This window comes from Crocodylus siamensis, chromosome 2, assembly GCF_052110815.1.
Source record: "Crocodylus siamensis isolate JL-2025a chromosome 2, ASM5211081v1, whole genome shotgun sequence".
Classification (NCBI taxonomy): Eukaryota; Metazoa; Chordata; order Crocodylia; family Crocodylidae; genus Crocodylus; species Crocodylus siamensis.
The window spans coordinates 188478899-188498458 of record NC_143396.1 but is presented as its reverse complement, the minus strand read 5'-3'; positions in this window follow the sequence as shown (position 1 = coordinate 188498458).

The window sequence follows — 19560 nt, the reverse complement described above, 5'->3', positions numbered from 1 at the left end:
CAATGACACCACAGGTTTTTTTTAGGGGCAGTTTTGGAGGGAGGGGGGGTTTAGAGTGTGGGGTTTTTTGACTCTGGGATCTCCTGGGGTCAATCCCCCCATGCTGTAACCTAGCAATGTGAAGAATACCTGCATGAACAGTGTGTGATGCTGCAGACAGATCTGCAGCACTACGTACCACATGTCCATGCTTACCTGGACATGCTCTGCGAGTACAACCCTCTGCTTGTGTTGTAGCCTGCGAGCAAGTGTCTCTTGCAAAGGAAAGTTGGGTGAGGCAGTAGGAGGGTACTTCAGGATAAAAAGTCGCATGAATATTTTTGGGATTGGGTTCTGAACCTCTTTACAAGCTTAGGTGGCCTCTGAGTTGTGAGGCTGAAGCCTCAGACACAAAGCTCAGTTTCTCAAGGAACAGGAGCCAGATGGTGTTTTTAGCAAGGAAATGGAAGCAGCTTGCTTCTCGTGCCAAAAGAGAAAATCCAGCAGATCAACTCAAGCCTAGATCACCCTGCAGTGGGGTGCTGAGAGGCATTACTGGCACTCACTAGTGCTTATTTATTTATTTAATCAAATTTAATCCAATTTCTTTATTTTAGCTCTTCTTACAGCTGATTTATATCATCAAAGCCGAATAGATTCCAGTCTGGTCCAATACTTGGGAGTTACCATAAGATATACCACATTTTGGATAACCCATCTGCTTCCAAGTTTGTTTTTTTTAATGAAGTCCTTTACAGCTAAAACCACTTTCAGTCAGCATTTTGATGAGGGATGCTGCTGGCCTATTCAGAGACTTCATAAAACAGCAAAGATGCATTAAGAACATCACTCTGCCATAAACACCCTAGAACTCCAGGAGTGTATTTCATTCCCAGTATATGTACACACACTGCTTTACTGAAGACTATGATACAAGCCATAAGGAAGCAAGAAAACAAACAGGACTTTGAGGCCCACAAACTCAGTCACACCTACAAAACACTCAGATATTTGTTAACAATCATATTTAAAATTAAGTTCCTTGGTTTTCTCCCTGTAGAGATAATCATCATACTAGGCAGCTTGGATCACTATGGTCTGTGTCCCAGTCTCAGGAGTGGGGAGCTGATTGTTTCCACCACCTGTATTCTAGTCAAGTGAGGTCATTTCTCGCACCATCTCCTTCCAGATAACTGTCTGAAGCTGCACTGAACCACGTGGCCCTGGACTTACCCTCTGCTTCCTGTGCCACCCTCTGCAATGGGAGCATGAAGTAGAGGCCAGAGGAGGGAGGGGGAGCCTGGAGGCTGGGGCTGCTGTTACATTGGCAGCAACAGCCAGGTAAGGGCTATGGGGCTGGAAGTTATGTGGCCCGCAGGCTGCCAGTTGGAGAGCCCTAAAATACAATAAGGGGCGACTTGTTGTAGAGGAGCCTGTACACAGAAGACAGACTCCTTCCCAGTATGTACCCCACTTAGCAGCAGTCATTTCAGGGACAAAGAACAAAAGTAGATTTCAGCAAGACAAGAAAATGGTGTGGGCCACCTCAAAAGAAAGAAAGAGGGGGCAGATCTAGGACACTTAGGGGAGAAGTAACAGAATAAAGAGGGAGAAATGACTAACAGAAGAGATAAAGATGGGCAGTAAAACAGCAGTGGGGGTAAACTGGATAGAGAAAGAAATTCTTGTAATACAGACTCCTCTTCTTGTTTGGTTACAATCAGGTGCAACATTGCCCTTCCCCTCAATGTGGTTGCATGAAGGTAGGGGAATGATCCACTGCTACAGATCTTTAGAATGCATGGGGCGAGAGAAGCTGCATCTCCCCATAGGGCACAAAACATTTGTCCAGGGCAGAAGGAGAAATCCCCATGCGTCTGCTCTCACTGAAAATTCTGAGATGCAAAAAAAAAAAAAAAAAAGTGGAGTTTGGGACATTTTGGTTAACATTGATAATATAAAGCACAGGAACATTCATGTTCTTGTAGCAGAAGGGACAAACAGGATGAGTACGTCATTCTGGGAGTGCTTACTTTTTCCAGACTCAGAACCATCACATTCAGTCCCCTCAAGCACTACCTAAAAAGTTAGTTCTTGAATCCCCACATCCACAAAGCCTTTTGAGACTACAGTTTTAAAGTGTGAAGATGCCCAATCAGTGCATTACAGGGAACATCTGACTATAGCACATGCTATTGTTAGATCAGAGACTATTCTTATTATAGTCTTGTACTTTATACAAAAAATACTTACTTCCATTTCACTTGAAGAAATTAGCTCAATACTATTCTCATGCTTTACAAGGACAGTTTCCACCATGCAAGACACCTGCCACCAGGGCAAAAACCCACATTATTTAAAGAGAAAAAGTATATGTTGGCAAACTCCAGGATTAATTATAGTAGATAAAACTATGGGGAATTTTAATGTCAGTTCCAGTACAGAAAAGTCTTGCAACTTCTGACAAAGGTTGTAAGGCTATTAAAATAATCAAGGAGCTACCTAGACAAAACATTCCCTTCCTTGTTGTACAGCAGTTTCTCTGCATATGTTGTAGACTCGAATCTTGCATGTCATCCTTCCCTTTTGTTGTATTCTTGAAAGCAGGCAAGACATTGAAGCTCTTGAAGATTTTATAGTCAGCAGATGGGGTGGAAAGATGACAAGATGCATCCACCATTGTAACAACCCAGGGTTAGTAGCATGGATTTATCATTGGTTAGTTTCCAACTATGGTAGCGAGGTTGTATGAGCAGTGCATCCTCACTCTACAGACTTGAGAAATTATTTAAGTCAAAGAGGCATTTTTAAAATTTACTATTTTTTTCCAGTCAAGGTCTGAAAAAAAGGGCAGGGTGAGAGAAGAGTTTAGTTTAGAAGGTTACAAAAGATGAGAAATGGTTATTTTAATCTCTGGGATTAAAATTTCTGGGGTTTATTTAAAAGAACACACCATATTGACACCGACTTTGGCAATCTTGCCATTATCCAAGATGGGTGAAATTAAACACACGCACACACTTCCAAGCAACTCCCTCTCTCCCCCCTCCAACCCCTGGCTGGACTCCATCAGCACAATTCAAAGAGGGGGGGGTCACGTTAAGATGCTGTAAAACCTGCAAAGCAGCCTATGGTTTTTTTTTGAACTACATGAATCAGTGGAAGTTTTGCTGTCTGCCTGCAGTGTTTCTAGAATACTCCCTCTGCTGGGAAAAGAGAGTGAATTCAGTTGTCGTTTCTTGGTGCAAAGAAGTTATGCAAGAGTTCTACGTGGCTTGAGATGTTACCTGTAAAGCACAGAGTGCTGTACTGAAGGGAGAATAGAGCTGACAAAGAATGGCAGTAGTAGAGCTGAGCAATTCAGATTTTGTCAGTACCATGCTGTCTGCTTTGCCTGTGTAACAGCCTTATGGCAAATGATTATACTGGCTAATGTGCTGTGGACACAGGTGTACCTGTGCTTAGCCCCTTATTATTGTTCCACGCTGTTTGAAAGAACTCACCAGGTCACAAAATTAGAGTTGGCACCAGGGATTAACCTAGTCCACAGCCTCCTAGAGCCAGTGCTCAGGTAATAAACAGTGGTCGACTTCGGCAGCTACTGAATCAAGCTAAAAGTAACACCAACTCACTTTCTTTACAACTCTTCTGTATTAGTTTCCAGTCAATCCTAGAAACACAGGGCTAGAAGGGATCTCAGGAAGTGGTCTAATCTAAGCTTCTAATTAGAAAGTTCTTCCTAATAGTCAAACTAAAATTTCCCTTGCTGCAATTTAAGGCCATTGCTTCTTGTCCTGTTCCCTGTAACCACAAAAAATAGTTTGTCTTGATCCTGTTTATAACCACACTTCAGACACCTGAAGACTGTTAGCAAATCCTCCCTTAGTCTTTTCTTCAGACTGAATCATCCCAGTTGTTTCAATTTTTCTTTGCAAGTCATGTTTCACAGTACTGCAATCACTTCTGTTGTTCTCTGTTGGACTCTAATTTATCCACATTTTTCTTGAAGTGAGAGATCTAAAACTGGACATAGGATGTTGTTTACTCCCCCACCAACAAAAATACATTATTGGCTCACATTCAGCTCATGGTCCAGTCCAACTCCCAGGTCCTTTTCTGCTGTACTACAGCCTAACCAGTCATTGCCCTGTCTGTATTTGTGCGCATGATTGATTCACTCCAAGTGCAGGACTTTGCCTGTGCCCTTACTGAATTTCACTTGATTGATTTCTGACCATTTTTCTAGTTTAATCAAGGTAATTGTTAAATCTTAATCCTATCCTCCAAAGTGCCTGTAACTCCACCCAACTTGGTGTCCTCTAGATTTGCTAAGCGTGCACTCAATTTGATCCACCACATCCCTGGACAGACCCCTACAGAATCCTACTTGGATGCATCTTCCCAACTAGGCACTGAGCTATTGATGCCTACACTTTGAGCATGATCCAAACCAGTTGTGTATTCACCTAACAGTACTAATCTAGACTGTATCTCCTTATCTTACGAATGAAAATGTCATGGAAGATCATGGCAAAAACCTTATTACAGTTGAGGTATATAATATCCACTGCTCTCCTTCATCCACAGAGTCCATCACCTTGTCATAGAAGGAAGTCAGACTTGCTCATGATGAAGCCATGTTCCTGATAATTTTGTTCTCCTTCAAGTACCTAGATAACCTGTTTCATTATTTTTCCAGGTATCAAGGTCAGATTGACCAGCCTGTAGTTGCCCAGATCCTCCTCTTTCCCTTTCTTAAAGATGACTTCTTTACATGCCCTTTCCAGTCACCAGGGGCAGATCCGTTGGGGGGTGGGGGGGGAGGGAAGGAGTGCAGTGGTGTGGAGGTCTACAGTTCCCCCATGCCTGCATCAACTGGGGACAATGGCAGTGGCAGGGTGTGGGTTCCTGCTTTCAGTGCTTGCTGCCAGCCTGTGGGGAACACCCATGGTCTGAAGGGGCAAAGAGCAGGCACTGGAAGGAGGAACCTGCATGCCACTTCCACTATTCCCAACTGAGCTCGGCACCCTGTGCAGCTGCTCCCTGCAGCCTTCATCAGGAGTGGGGCAGGAACATCACTGGGGATCCACCCATGTCAGTGACAGCTGGAGACAGTGGTAATGGGTGTCAGCAGACATAAGTCCCCCATTTCAAGCACCTGATCTCTGCCCCAGTTTCTTCTGCCAGCCCAGGGGCTCCCTCTACTTTTTACCCCATCCCCCCAGGGTCCAGGGGGCAGGGGGGACACACCCCCTTTAGGAAAAACTCTGGATCCACCCATATACTTTAACCAGCTTCCACAAGTTCTCAAATATAATGGAGCTAAAATTACCCCAGCCAATTCTTTAGTCCTCTACCATGCATCCCATCTGGCTTTGCAGACCTGAAAGCATCCAGGTTCTCCAAATAATCCCTAACCTCTTCTTCTACTACTGTAGGCTGTTTATTTCATCCCCTACCCTTGCTGCCAACTGCACTTGTTAACTGGTAACTGATTTTGTGAAAATTGAAGTAAAAGTACATTAAATACTTCAATTTTCTCTGCAGCATCCATTTCCAAATTGGCCTCTGTATTCACTAAAGGACCCACTCCTTCCTTAGTCTACTTCTTTCTTCTGACATGCTCACAGAATCCTATTTTAATGCTTTTTATGACCCTTGCTAGTTGCAGTGAACAACACTGGATATATAGCCCTGACAACTCAAGTACTCTGTTCCTCTAGTCAGGCTAGCTATAAAAGTTTCCCCACACTATTTCAGCCATGCTCCCCCAAACCCAAATTGCCACTCGTGTGCAGTCAGAACTCATGGTAGGGGTGATATCTATCACTAGACTGACTAACTAAATGCATGCAAGCTGTTAGGCACAAACACCCTTCTTCAGGCATAGGATAAAAGTTGGTAAAAGTTCTCCTGGATATGAAACATGAACTTTCATTTCTAGAGGAGGTAAAAGTATGATAAAACCTCCTGTTTGGCACAGTTCATTTTATGCAGGTTAGGCTTAGAGAAAAGGGGAATAGTCTGTTTACCTTGAAGTTATTGGATTGGTGGCAAGCAGGATGTAGTCATATTTCCTTCTGGTATAGGTAATTTGCATCAAATCAGAGGCGAAAGATACCTCGCCACAAATTTCTTGTCCAGAAGAGCATTCCATCCTTTTACTCTTCTGTGAAATATAAAACATCATAGCCAGAAGGAAATATGACTACATCCTGTTTGCCAAAACACCTTGGAGGTAAACAGACTATTCCAACTTTTCTCTGGGCCTAACCTGCATAAAGTGAACTGTGCCAAACAGAGCTTTTACCACACCTTCAACTCTCGTATGAAATATGAGCTTTCATTTCTACCTGGGAGAACTTCTACAATCTTGTCTCCTTTGCCTGAAGAAAGATGATTGTGCCCAACAGCTTGCAATTAAAGATCTTTTTTTTTGCAAAAATCTAGTTGTTCTAATAAAAGACATCACTTCTACCACAAGTTCCAATTTCTTTTGCTTCTAGACAAATACGGCTACTGAATACCTGACTCATGAGTGGTTAATTTTGTCTCCATGAAAGTCAACATCTGTTGCCTCTGGTAAGACTTGACAAGGATTGCAGTAGTCAGCTGAGAGATCAGTTGTAATGACAGCAATTTTCCAATGCTAACTGGAATTAAGCTATGATATACCTTATGCTATGTGCATAGGCCATCATTAAAACAGCCAGTAACTGATAGCTTTCATGCTCTTCAGATCTGTACTGCATTTAAGCTATGGACCTGTAGAACCATTGTGTCCCATGCACCAAAACAGGCCCCAGTTCAACAGGGTCCAAGGTCAACGTCTAGGTTCCTTTAATTTCAGACGACTTAAATGCTTGACTGAAAGTTCTCTGAAGATGCACAGCATGGGGCCACTATCTACACTAAGTGCACTCGTCTACAACTATATTATTTTCAGGAAACAGGTAAAACTGTGAGTAAAACTTAGTACATTGACAAGCCTTAGGCCGAGAGGCAACAGGCATTTCAGAGCTCAAACTACAAAACCAAGGGTGCCTCTACATGAGGCCAGAGGCTTCTCCAATGTGCTGTAATTACAGCACATCAGAGCAGATGCAGTTAATTGAGTCTGATGGAGCTTTAGGTAAAGTTTGATGATCTTTAGATAAAGCGCTCCTGCTACCATTTTGAAGCACAGGAACACTGATACACAAAAACACACTTCAGGTGCTTTAATTAGAGTGGCTTTTGGAACCGCTCTAATTAAAAGTGCCCCTCCCCCACCCTCTGGAGTACATGTAAAAACACCGCAAGAGTTCAAGAAAGGGAAAAAAGTCAGTTATGTTCCAATTGATCAGGAGTCTTCTGGTTTCAACAAAAAACACTGCGGGTCGTGTCCCTCCCTGCGTCTGGTACTCAGAACCACTTCATCTGGTCTGTAAAGGTTGGTGCCTGACATCATGACACTTCTCTAGCAATTCTAGTCCATACTTACTACATGTATACCTGAGCTTATTCCAAGGACAAAAAAGAGAGTCTTGTGAGGCATTCATTTTGCACATTTCTAGCTCTATGGATTTCACAGCGATAAAGGGAACCTCATAGCTACTAACTGAACTGGGTGCATAAGAAGGTAGCACCCTTTAAAGAGTCACCTAGCAAGAATATTAGCTCCTATTTTCCTATCTATATTTAGTGAAGTTTTTGGTCAACAACCCCTCCACCTGGGTATTTAGATCCATGATTTAAAAGCAGCCTGTAAAAGGCATAATGATGTTTTGAATAATACAGATCAGAAAAGAGAAAAATATATGTGAAGGTGGTACGTCTTCATCATACATTAATTATATGATAGAATAGAAAGGAAGGCGTGATAACATTGATACAGTAGAGCTGGTAGGGCTCAGGAGGTGTGACCAAGTATTAGGGGGTCTGGTATAGATGGTAAATGTTAACTTTGAATACCAATAACAAATCTAACATTGGGAGTGAAATCCTACTGGGAATCATGCTGTTATAGGAGATTAATTTGTCAGGTACAGTTTGCAAAACAAATGCTACTAAAAGGAGTCGCAGGGCGTACATTCTCCTAGATGTAATAGCTGACATCACTCTTAAGAAGAGCCATGGAACCAATGGCAGGTGATGACAGCACAGATGAGTTGGTGGTAGAAAACACAGTCTTTGACCTCTGGAACAATCCCCACTGATCTCAGCAGGAACAGAATTTGGCCAATGCTGTACGGGTTAGAAAATCCAGATTTCAATTTGTATAATCACTCTTAATCAATCTTCTACAATTTGTTTATTTGACCTTACATACCATACTAGTCTATGTATATATTTCTAAGAGTTTTTAAATGAATGCTTCAGCTAAGTGATACACATTAAGCTAACTCAGGAAAAACAGTAAGTGATTGATGAAGGTTACTAAGCCAGTGCATGCCTCTTACTACAGCTATGCTTTATGTTCTCTTAAGGCAGTGGTTCCCAATTTGTGGTATATGTATCACCAGTGGTATGCAGACAACCTGCCAGTGGTATGCATTAGCAGATTTATGATAATTACTTTATGACAAAAATTTGCTGGCGGTACTTAAGGTTGTACCATTTTAAGTTGGTGGCGCACAATAATGGCACCAAGCAGATTCAGTCAGTTGAACTGAACAAAAGTAATTTTGTAAAAGTTTACTCCAAGTCAGTTCTTAATCTAAGTCCAAGTGAAGGCCAATTTTGAAAATGGGTATTTTGGAAAATTTGACCTGGCTCTCTAATGGTCAGTAATGAGTGTGGGGCTTGGATCAGGCGTACCAGGTAATGCAGACAGTGCAGAAGCAGCTGGAAGATCTGAGAAAAGCAACTGGCATTCTAACAAGCATACTTTCCATTTGTGAAACAGAGACTGCACACCCAGGGATGCTCCTGAGTCACCAGAAGAATTTGTCTGCATCTTTTAGTGAGCAAAAACAGTGTGACTGAGTGCCACAATCCTCCATCCCTGCATTGCTTTGAGATTATATTATGATATACACATGCCCAGAAGTCATTTAGAAACTACAGCTAATGCAACACACATGCCCATCTGTTAAACAGTTTCACACCAGGAGTACATTAGACTAGTGACCTGTGGGGGTCACATTAGTAGCCTGTAAATGAAGAATTCAGGCTGGTTTTAAACGCACAAAACTCTAAATCAGGACAGCCAATCCACAGCATGCATACCATAAGTGACCTGAGCAGCTGCTGTGTTTGGTACGTAACAGACTGGGGAAGAGGCAGGGCTTAATTTGTTGCATGGCTGCCAAAAATATTGGCCACTGCTACTCTAGAAATAAGCTTCCTAAAGCCTGTTCTAGACAAATGATTTGGGCCAGAGAACCACTTAGGGAGTTTTGGCAAGCAGTTGTCAGGTGGGAGTGCTGACTCCCACCTCAACAGCTCAACACAACTCCTAAAAGTAGCTCTGCCTCAGGGCCCAGCCCCATGCTGTCAAGACCTGGGGATCCCAGGGCAGGGTGTGTGTAGCTGGTCAAATGTGATGGGGTCACAGGGGCAGAGGGAAGGGAGCAATGTTAAGGAGCAGGACAAGTTGGAGGGGCTGGGATTAGGATCGGGATTGTGGGGCAGTGATAAGACAGGGGTGAGGACCAGGGCAAAGCCACGATCTGCTCCCCACTTGCCCCTGCCTGTGGAACTGGTGCCCATCGCAGGGATGTGCAGGCAGTGGATCATGACTCTACTCCACGAGCCAGCCCTGCCATCACCCCATGATCCCAATCCCAGCCCTGGCCATGGCCCCACCCACTCGCCCATCTCACTCCCAGCCCACCTGTGGCCCAATCCCATTCACTTAGCCAAGCACACCCTGCCCACATCCAGTACCTGGGGTGGGTGCAGGGCAGACAAACTGGACTGCCCAGGCAGCGGGGCTGGGGCTGGCAGCAGAAGAGACTGGCAGCAGCAGCTAGAAGGAGCCACCGCTGCAGGGCCTGCCAGGAAGCAAGTTTGGCTGCTGTGCCACCCCAGCCCTGTTGTATGCCTGGGGAAGGCAGCACAGGCCACACATACCATGGCCTGGGCTGGGCTGGGCAGGGCAGAGCTGAGGAACCCACTGAAGGCCAGACAAAATCCCTTGATGGTCTGGATCCAGCCCGCTGGCCATATTTTGCTTGCCCCTGTTCTAGACCCAGACTATGCTGAAGCAGATAAAATTATTAGTAGTGGTCCACTCAAGAGCCTCCTCCGAACTGAAGGGGAAAGAAAGCTTTTGGCATAGCAGTCCCTTGAGAGTCTACCATTTCAGAAGTTGCTTAGTCCCACAGTGTAAAGATGTGGGATAATTTTGGATATGCTAGAAAGCATACTGGTATTTCCCCCTGGCAGTTTCCCCCCCAAAAATAATTTGTGGATGGAGTAGGGTGGACATGACAATTTTTTTTTCTAATTCAATGCCTACCAGTAGGAAAAAACTCTAAGCAGGATGAGCAGTTACAAACAAGGTATTGGTGCAGTCAACTGGGTTGTGCAACAGACACTTGACATTTTTAAGAAAGTAGCATCAATTGCCCCAAGGAGCAAAAGAACAGGACAGCTGTAAGAGGATAAAGGAGGGAAGGAAGAATACCACAAAAACAAAACAACACTATGGATGATAGTCTGCTGTTGTAAGCCAAGTTTTATGAAAAAACACAAACTACAAAAATGAACCATATGTGCTTGTTTTAAAAGTAGCAGCAGGTGCTTATTTGGAACAATTTCATTATGGTAACAAGAAGCTTTAAAACCAACCTAGCTGGAAATCAATTGTTCTGTTCCCTGTTTTAAAAAAAAAAAGGAAGGAAAAAACCTGTTTGAGGAAACACCAGTAGATGCAAAAATGGAATGTTTTTCCAGCAGCCAAGAACCAGCTCACAGATAGGCATGACGATAAATGTAAAAATAAATTTGGATCACTCCGTTTTCTTTATCTAATACACAACAGCCATTCCCATGTGCATCTGGTCTATTACCATTTATATTGTACTTAAGCTAAATTAAAAACAATTTTGGCTAGGGACTGGATCAGTACTGTCCTAATGGCAAAGATGATGGAAGCATGAGGAACGTCTTTTTTCCTACAATCCTCTGAACATCAATGAATTACTTACTCGCTATTGCACAGAGGGACACAGGCAGTGTTCTTATCGGCTTTTTGCCTGTGGCACGTCCTAGAGAGTTCTTGGTGTATGGGGCTTGGAATGGTACTCAGATTTGCTGAGCTGGAAGAACTGTCCAAATCTGAAAACCCGTTTCCCAGTCCATTCATTGGAAATATCCTATGCATAAAGATGTTATTAACTGGCTGGATCACCAAAAAAAGTCACACCGCAATTCAGAAAGTCAACTTGGAGTTTCTGTTCTCCTTCCATGACCTAGTGGCTTAAGCCACATTTTTAGCTCTCAAAATAGTTCTTCCTGATGTTAAATCAGGTCTCTAGGTTAATTGTACAGCCTCATTTGTTTTCAGCTCAGTATTAAGCAATATTTGTGTTTATATTGTATCAAAGACAAAGCTAAGCATTTATGTATATTGGGTACCTTATAATGTAGTAGTGATTATTTCAGCCTGTTACCCAACATTCAGTATTTTCCGGTTCCCATGCAGCTGCTATTGTTTATAGCAAATAGTTGGGTGCCATCTCTGAAGCAATTAGTTTAGCAAACAATTTCCAGCTGCTGTCATGTTTTGTGTTTATGTAGAACTGATTTACATCAAGGGAATCAAAAGTATTAAGTATCCTTAAATCATAAACCCAGTCCCACAAACACTAAAGCAGGTGCTATAAGAATTGGAGACTCCCAGTCAATAAATTCCTTGAAGTTTTGTGGGAGAAGAAAAGCAAGGTTGGGGGGCCTTTCCATTGCTCAGTAAGGATACGTATGGTCTGACATAAGTTTCGGTGATGAAGCATCATTTCCCTCAACAGCTGCAAGTTGTTAAATTTGGTTGTGTTTTGTTTTTTTAAAAAAAAAAACAAACAACCCCCCCCCCAAACAAAAAAACCCCCAAACAACCCTATGTTTCTTCAGGAATATGTGCATCAGAGATCAAGCTAAAATTATGCTCCCCTTTGACTATAACCCACTAGACTAGAGCACAAGTAGTTTCCATTTAAGTTAATGCGAGTATCTGGACAGACTAACCTGCACAGAAATATTTAAAGGATTGGGGCCTCTGGGTCCACATATGTATCTTTTACTCTGTCCTGCTGAGTTCAGAGCAGACTTAATTACATTAACAGAAATCTGCAAGATTTACCCCTGTGCCCAGTAGCTACTTTAGCCACTATAATAGCAATACAATTGTTTAGTAACACATATAAATGTTAAATGACAATGTAAAGATGAAGTGTAGTGAAGAATACCGTGCCCAGCTAAGACTAGAACATGCAGTTTGAGACTACCCTGTCAGAGTTTTAATTCATTCCAGAGCTTGCTTAGCAAAAGTGCCCTCAGAAATCATACAAGGAACTGAACAAGTGAGAGGCATATCGCCTTGCTAAGCCACCACTACTTCCTATGGAGCCTGAATCATCTCTGGCAGTCTCTTATCCGAGCTTCATTGTTATTGTTTGCTGTTTGGAACCAGATTAAATCACAGTCCAAACTGGTCAAGAATGGTCCTAAAACACAATCATTTAACAAGGACTGTGTACTTCATCATGAAATTGCTTTGTGCATCTTTGCACATGCACTGGAGAGGAATTAACAAAAACTAAGGGCTTTGTAAAATGGTCTCAGAACAGAGCAAGTGAAAAATGCAAAATTATTCAAAAAACCTTGTTACCATTTTTTTTTTTTTTTGCCTAGCAAGAGTGACATCCAGTGGCTCTCAAAGGAATAGTCACATGTAGAGTATTTTCAGAATACAGCAACAATATCCATTAACAAAGCGATTTGAAGAATACCTTGTAGTTCTGAAGAATATTTTATATTCAAAAGCTTGTCTAACTTGAAAGGATCTGGTGTCATCCCCACTTAAGAATCACTGGTCTAGATTATTTCTTTAGTTTGCTAATGGCAATGTTATGGGAGACCATTTTAAAAGCCTTAATACAGTCAAGTTCTCGCATGCACTGCTCTCCCCTCATCCACCGAGCCTATTACCTGTCAACAGAAGGAAATCAAATTGGGCAAGCATGACCTAATCTTAACATATAAAACACTGAGTGCTCATGATCACCTTATTGTTTTTAGATGCTTAGTAATACATTCCTTAATGATGTGTTCCATAGTCTGTATTCCCCACCCTCCATGGAAGGTCCTTCAAATCCAGTGGGAAGACAGATGCACCAATGTTTGCAGCCTCTCAAGCAACTACCACAAACATTGAGGCAATGATCATCTTTGCTGGATCAGACACGTCATCCAGATGCCCAACTCCGGAGTCCCAAAGCAAGTTTTATTCTCCCAGCTCAGTCAAGGTGTATGTTCAAGAGACGGGCAGAGAAAGTGCTTCAAGGACATCCTCAAAGCCAACTGAGGGGAAAAACGCACAAAAGCAAAGCAAAGCAAAGCAAAGCAAAGCAAAGCAAAGCAAAGCAAAGCAAAGCAAAGCAAAGCAAAAACTGAAACATCAACATCAGCTCATGGGAGACTATCATCCAGGACCACTGCAAATGGAGGAAAAGTCTGTTGCAAGGATCTCAGTAATCTGAAATGTCATGACGACAACAGGAGGTAGAAAAGCAGGAGCAGCAGAAACAGCATGTTGCAAACTGAATCAAGAATTCAGAGCCACCCACCTTGTACAGAAACACATGCCCGAGATGCTGTCAATCCTGGATTGGCCTTGCAAGACATCTTCAGACCCACAGATAAAGCAATCATGGGACACAACCATCTTCAACTGCCAGGGATTGCTGCTCCACATCTCTGGTTATCGAAGTCAGACTGACCATTATAGGACTCCCCAAACCCTCGTTCTTCCCTTTCTAAAAGATATGCCCTATGTTTGCTCTTTCCCAGTCATCCAGGACCTCATCCAACCTCCATCAGTTCTCCAATGACAAATTGACTATGCTCTGCAATTATCTCAGCCAAATTTTTTTTTTTATTATTACTCTAGGACAGGGGTACTCAGCCACTGGTCCACAGAGCCATGTCAACCAATCCACAGGCCTACAGGTCCGAAAGCCTGGTGGCAAGGGGAGCATAGGCAACGTTAATTAGAACTCCCCTGCTGCCAGATGAACAGGCTTATGTGGAGCTCCACACACCAGATAACATGGCCCTGCCCATTAAATCATGCTGGTGTGGTGGGACCATGCAGCCAGGCCAGCACACTGGATTATGTCAAGCACTGACACTGAATGCTGGATCCAGTCTGTAGACTGGAGCTGCGCTGCTCAGCTAGCCTGCGAGGCCAGAACGTTGTGCACCACACAAGGATGAATCTTGTCCAACTGTGCTTACTTGAAAAGATCCAGCATCTCTTAATAAAATCGCTTCCACCATCTCCTTTCCTATCCTTGCTGCCAACTGCACTCATTATCCAATTTCACCTTATTTGTGAAAACTGAATTAAGAAGGCATTACATTTTTCAGCCTTCTAAGCAGCCAATTGGAATGCCCTCTGGATTCAATGTGACCTAAATGTTTCTCATCCAGTCGCCTATTTTTGGAAGGCTTCCTCCCCCACACAAATGCACCTTGTTAGCTGCATCTCCATTCCTGCCCTGGCTTTCCTGATTTTCTCCCCAAATGCCTATACAGTACTCTTATATTCCTCCCTAGTAACATAGCTAAGTTTCTACTTTTGGTAAAATTCCTCATCCAGTTTCAACTCATTTAAGTGTTCATGGATTAGCCAAACCGATCCTTTGCTACATTTTCTATTTTTCTCCTCCCTCTTGTGCCCTTAAAAGGATTTCTTTAAAAGGTACAACCAGTTCTCCTGGACTCCCTTCTCCCTTGCACTTGTTTTCCACAGTACCCTGTCCATGAGTTCCCTGAACTTTTAACACATTTGCTTTTTCCTCAAGTCCAGTCTCTTTATATCACTGCTCTCCTTCCTTAGGATCTTGAGTTTGTTAAAATCTGCTTTTCTGAAATCCAGATTCATAATTTGGATTCTCTTCAGTCTTCCAAATTCACTTCACACCTAGCCCTGTATACACATTTGTGTATACAAGACAACTTTTTTTTATACCAGGCACACATTAAAATCTCAGGCGATCTGAAAATGTAAGGCACCCCATAATGGATGATTAGATATTCTTACATGTAAGAGCTTGTTCTTGATTAAAAAGATTTTAAAACCAGAGTTTTTACATTACAGAGAATCCACCACAATTCTTTTCAAGATGTTCTGCTGGTTAATACTCATTAGACACATCTACACAAGACACTGCAGCACAGTCATTACTGCGGGTGGTTGTAGCCATGCTGGCCTAAGGACACGAGCAGACAAGGTTCTTTAGGTGAATCCGGTATCTTATTAGACCAACTCATATAGCTGAAATATTTATTTTATATCAAGCTTTCAGGTTTAAAAACCCATCGTTAGGCTGAGGAGGCTTCCTCAGCCTGACAAGATTTTTAAACCTAAAAGCTTGCTATAAAAAAAATTCTCCAACTATTTAAGTTGGTCTAATAAAAAAAAAATACCAGATTCACCCAAATAACCCAGTCATTACTGCACATTTATTTAGTACTTGTATAAGTACTGCACAGTAGTACTATCAAACACAATTTTAAGTGATGCTACTGTGGAGTAGCCTGATACTACTGGGCAGCATGTATTGTAGCAAAAACTGTGTTGAGATGCTAGTGTGTGGTAGTATCAAGCTACTGCACAGTCAGTGTCTTGTGTAGATGTGCCCACTGTAAACAAGCTATACAATACACCTGATTTCTATCTGAATTTGTGTAGTTCTGGTTTCCAGATATCAGATTTAATTATGTCCATGTCTGCTAAAGAAGGAGCTTTCCATCATAAGAATGTTCTCCATATAAGCACCTAAGTGACACGATCCGTCTTGACTTTCTCCTTGGGAAGCAAAACAGATAGACATTCTTTAGAGACTTACATTATAGCATACTATCAAAAAATAGTAAGAAATGCAAATAACTGCCTTTCTAAGAGTTGTTTATAGCTAGTAGTTGACCCAATATGCTTATTTTAAAAATGAAAAGAAAAAAGAAAAAGCTTTTACAAAGCTTTAGTCTCACCACATGAAAGAAGGAAACTTGTTATGAAGCTTTAATCCACAGTTGCTTGAGACATGTGGAACGCAGCCCAAGAATGATGACAGGAGATCCATGGTTTAAGTGGGCAAATTTTGGGACCAGTCCAGGTTTAAGTAGTAGGCATATTGGCTAAGTTGTGGAGACTAGGTAGAAAGCATCTGAACCATAGGGCAAGCAGTAACCCTTTCCTTTCCTCTCTCCAGCATATCAGCTACATATTGCTACTACAAGCATCTTTCAGCAACTAATTTCAGGCTGATGCTGGCAGGGGGGAAAAAATGGGCACCACATAGGCAAGTTCAGTGGAGTCTATTTCTTCCCTTGCGTGCAACAGACAATGAAACCAAAAAGTTACACATGAACGTGACAACATTGCTTAGAGTCACTAAGAGTGGTGACAGCAAACTCTCCTTCCACCATTAGATTATAAATAACAATATTTTGGCAGGTGTCCCCCAAAGCCAGATGCATTTATTTTAACCTTAACCTGTCTGTCGGCATTTTAAACTTGCATGCAGCCAGCCCTACAAGACTCTTAACAAGAACTTACTGAAGCTTGGTGCTGGAAAAAGAAAGTGAAGAAGAGAAATGGGAGAGAGACACAAATATTTATCCATCTTGCTACTCTGCAGGGCTCAGCAAGTCTCTGCCACAGTAGGATTTTTTTGGTCTGTAACAAACGCTAGCTTGCCACAGTCAGGATGGCTGCCAATACATGGGCTAGATATGACCCCTTAATAAAACTTGAAAGAAAAGAAAGGTTACTTCCCTTCCCCTATCATGTAGCAAGTCCACAGCCACTATTAACAGGATTAGTTCCATATGGATTTTTAGCCAAATTTCCTAATAGAAGCACCTTGTAAAATTAAGTAGGAGGACTGGCATTTCTCAGATTGATTTTCTTCATGTCCCACAAGACACTAGCCCCTGGAGAAAAATATTACATAGGTGAATTTAGAGCACCATCTGACTTGATGTGTGGGTCTCTGACTTTTGATAGAGAGTGAAGTGAGAATCAGACTGATCCTCCACATGAATCTCAGAAGAAAGCTCCACTAAAAACTGTGTATGCAAAACTTTGCCCTTGTGGCAAACTTTGCCCTCCTGGGTGAAGGAGATCCCCTGCCCTCCATCAATGCTAGAACAGCTCCATCAGTGAAGGAACACCTTGAGAGGCTAGATACATTCAAGTCAGCTGGCCCTGACAATCTACACCCCAGAGTACTCAAGGAGCTGGTGAGCAGCATAGCCCAGCCTCTGGCACAGATCTTTGAGAACTCCTGGCGCTCTGGTGTAGTGCCCAAAGACAGGAAGGCCAATGTGGTGCCTAACACCAAGAAAGGGAGGAAAGTGGATCTGGCAAATTACAGGCCCATCAGCCTGACCTCTATCCTGGGGAAGGTCTTAGAAAAGTTTATTAGAGGCCATCCTTAATGGACTGGCCGATGCCAACATCCTGAGGAATAGCCAGCATGGGTTTGTTGCGGGTAGGTCTTGTTTGACCAAATCTCATCTCCTTCTATGACCAGGTGACCTCAAGATATATGATGTCATACATCTTGACTTCAAAAAAAGCCTTCGATCTGGTATCCCATGATCACCTCTTGGCAAAACTGGCCAACTGTGGCCTTGGGTCCACCACGATCCACTGGCTGGGAAACTGGCTCTGTAGTCAGACCCAGAGGGTGGTACTTTACTGAAGTCAATTGTCATGGTGCCCTGTGACCAGTGGGGTCCCCCAAGGCTCTGTCCTTGGACCCATATTGTTCAACATCTTCATTAACGATGCGATGTGGACGTTGGAGTCGGAAGCAGACTAGCCAAGTTAGCCAATGACACCAAACCCTGGGGCAAAGCATCCACACCAGAAGACAGGCAGGTGATCCAGGCTGACCTGGACAGGCTCAGCAAATAGGTGGATGAGAACCTGATGGTGTTTAACACTGAAAAATGCAAGGTTCTCCACCTTGGGAGGAAAAACCTGCAGCATCCTTATAGGCTTCGCAGTGCTGTGCTGGCTAGCGCTATAGAAGAAAGAGACTTGGGGGTCATCACTGGCCACAAGATGAATGTGAGCCTGCAATGCGATGCTGCAGCTAGTAAAGTGAGCAAAAGGCTGGCTTACATCCGTAGATGCTTCTCAAGCAAATCTCGGGACATCATTCTCCCCTCGTACTCGGCCTTGGTGAGGCCGCAGCTGGAGTAGTGTCCAGTTTTGGGCCCCACAATTCAAAAGGATGTGGAAAAGCTTGAAAAAGTCAAGAGAAGAGCCACGCGCATGATCAGAGGTCAGGAAAACAGACCTTATGACGACAGGCTGAGAGCTATGGGGTTCTTTAGCCTGGAAAAGCACAGGTTCAGGGGTGACCTGATGGCCACCTACAAGTTTATCAGGGGTGACCACCAGTATCTGGGGGAACATTTGTTCACCAGAGAGTGCCCAAGGGATGACAAGGTCCAACAGTTATAAAACTACTGTGAGACTATTTCAGGCTGGACATAAGGAAGAATTTTTATTTTTTTATTTTTTTATTTTTTTTTTTAAAAACTGTTCGAGCCCCCAAGGTCTGAAACAGCCTGCCAGAGGTGGTTCAAGCACCTACATTGAAAACCTTCAAGAGAAAATTTGGATGCTTATCTTGCTGGGATCCTATGACCCCCAGCTGACTTCCTGCCCCTCTGGCAGGGAGCTGGACTCAATCTTCCAAGGTCCCTTCCATCCCTAATGTCTATGAAATCTATGAAGCACTTCATTGTTCCAGAGAAACCAGTAACTTGTAAGTGGCTGCAGCCTCAAGTCAGAACTTGGGGTACTGACTCCTTACTTAATGCTTCAAGAAACAAAAGGAGGCAGGCCTTGAGCTTAGCCAGAAGAGCCACTTGAAAAAGAACAGTACCTACTGACACTGCTTTATAGGAGCCATGCAGAAGCAATTTTTAAATTGTGGACTGCCTTGGTCTCACACGTGCCCCTGAACAGAAGCCAGGTTTGGGAAGCTTCAGGCTCATTATTTGTTATTTGAACTACTGTTTTTTGTTTGTTCCCTTTGCAACACATTTTCTTGAAATCAAGCTAGTAATCAAATGTCTTGTGCAAGATGAACCAGCCACTGGAATATTTAAAATTTTCTTTGGGCCCAGTACCACTTCTGCCTTGTTTTATATGAACAGTATAGCTGGGGTGGGGATTTTCCACCACTCTGAACCCAGCTAACTAGCTTGCTTTTCTGGCTAAGCAACAGCCAGCAGTCTACTTTGATCAGATTCTACGGCACTGCATATACATGTAAATGCTCAACAGTTACGCTGCTTCCAGATGGAGGGACAGTTATGGTCAGGCTGGTTCAAAAAACTTTTAGTCTA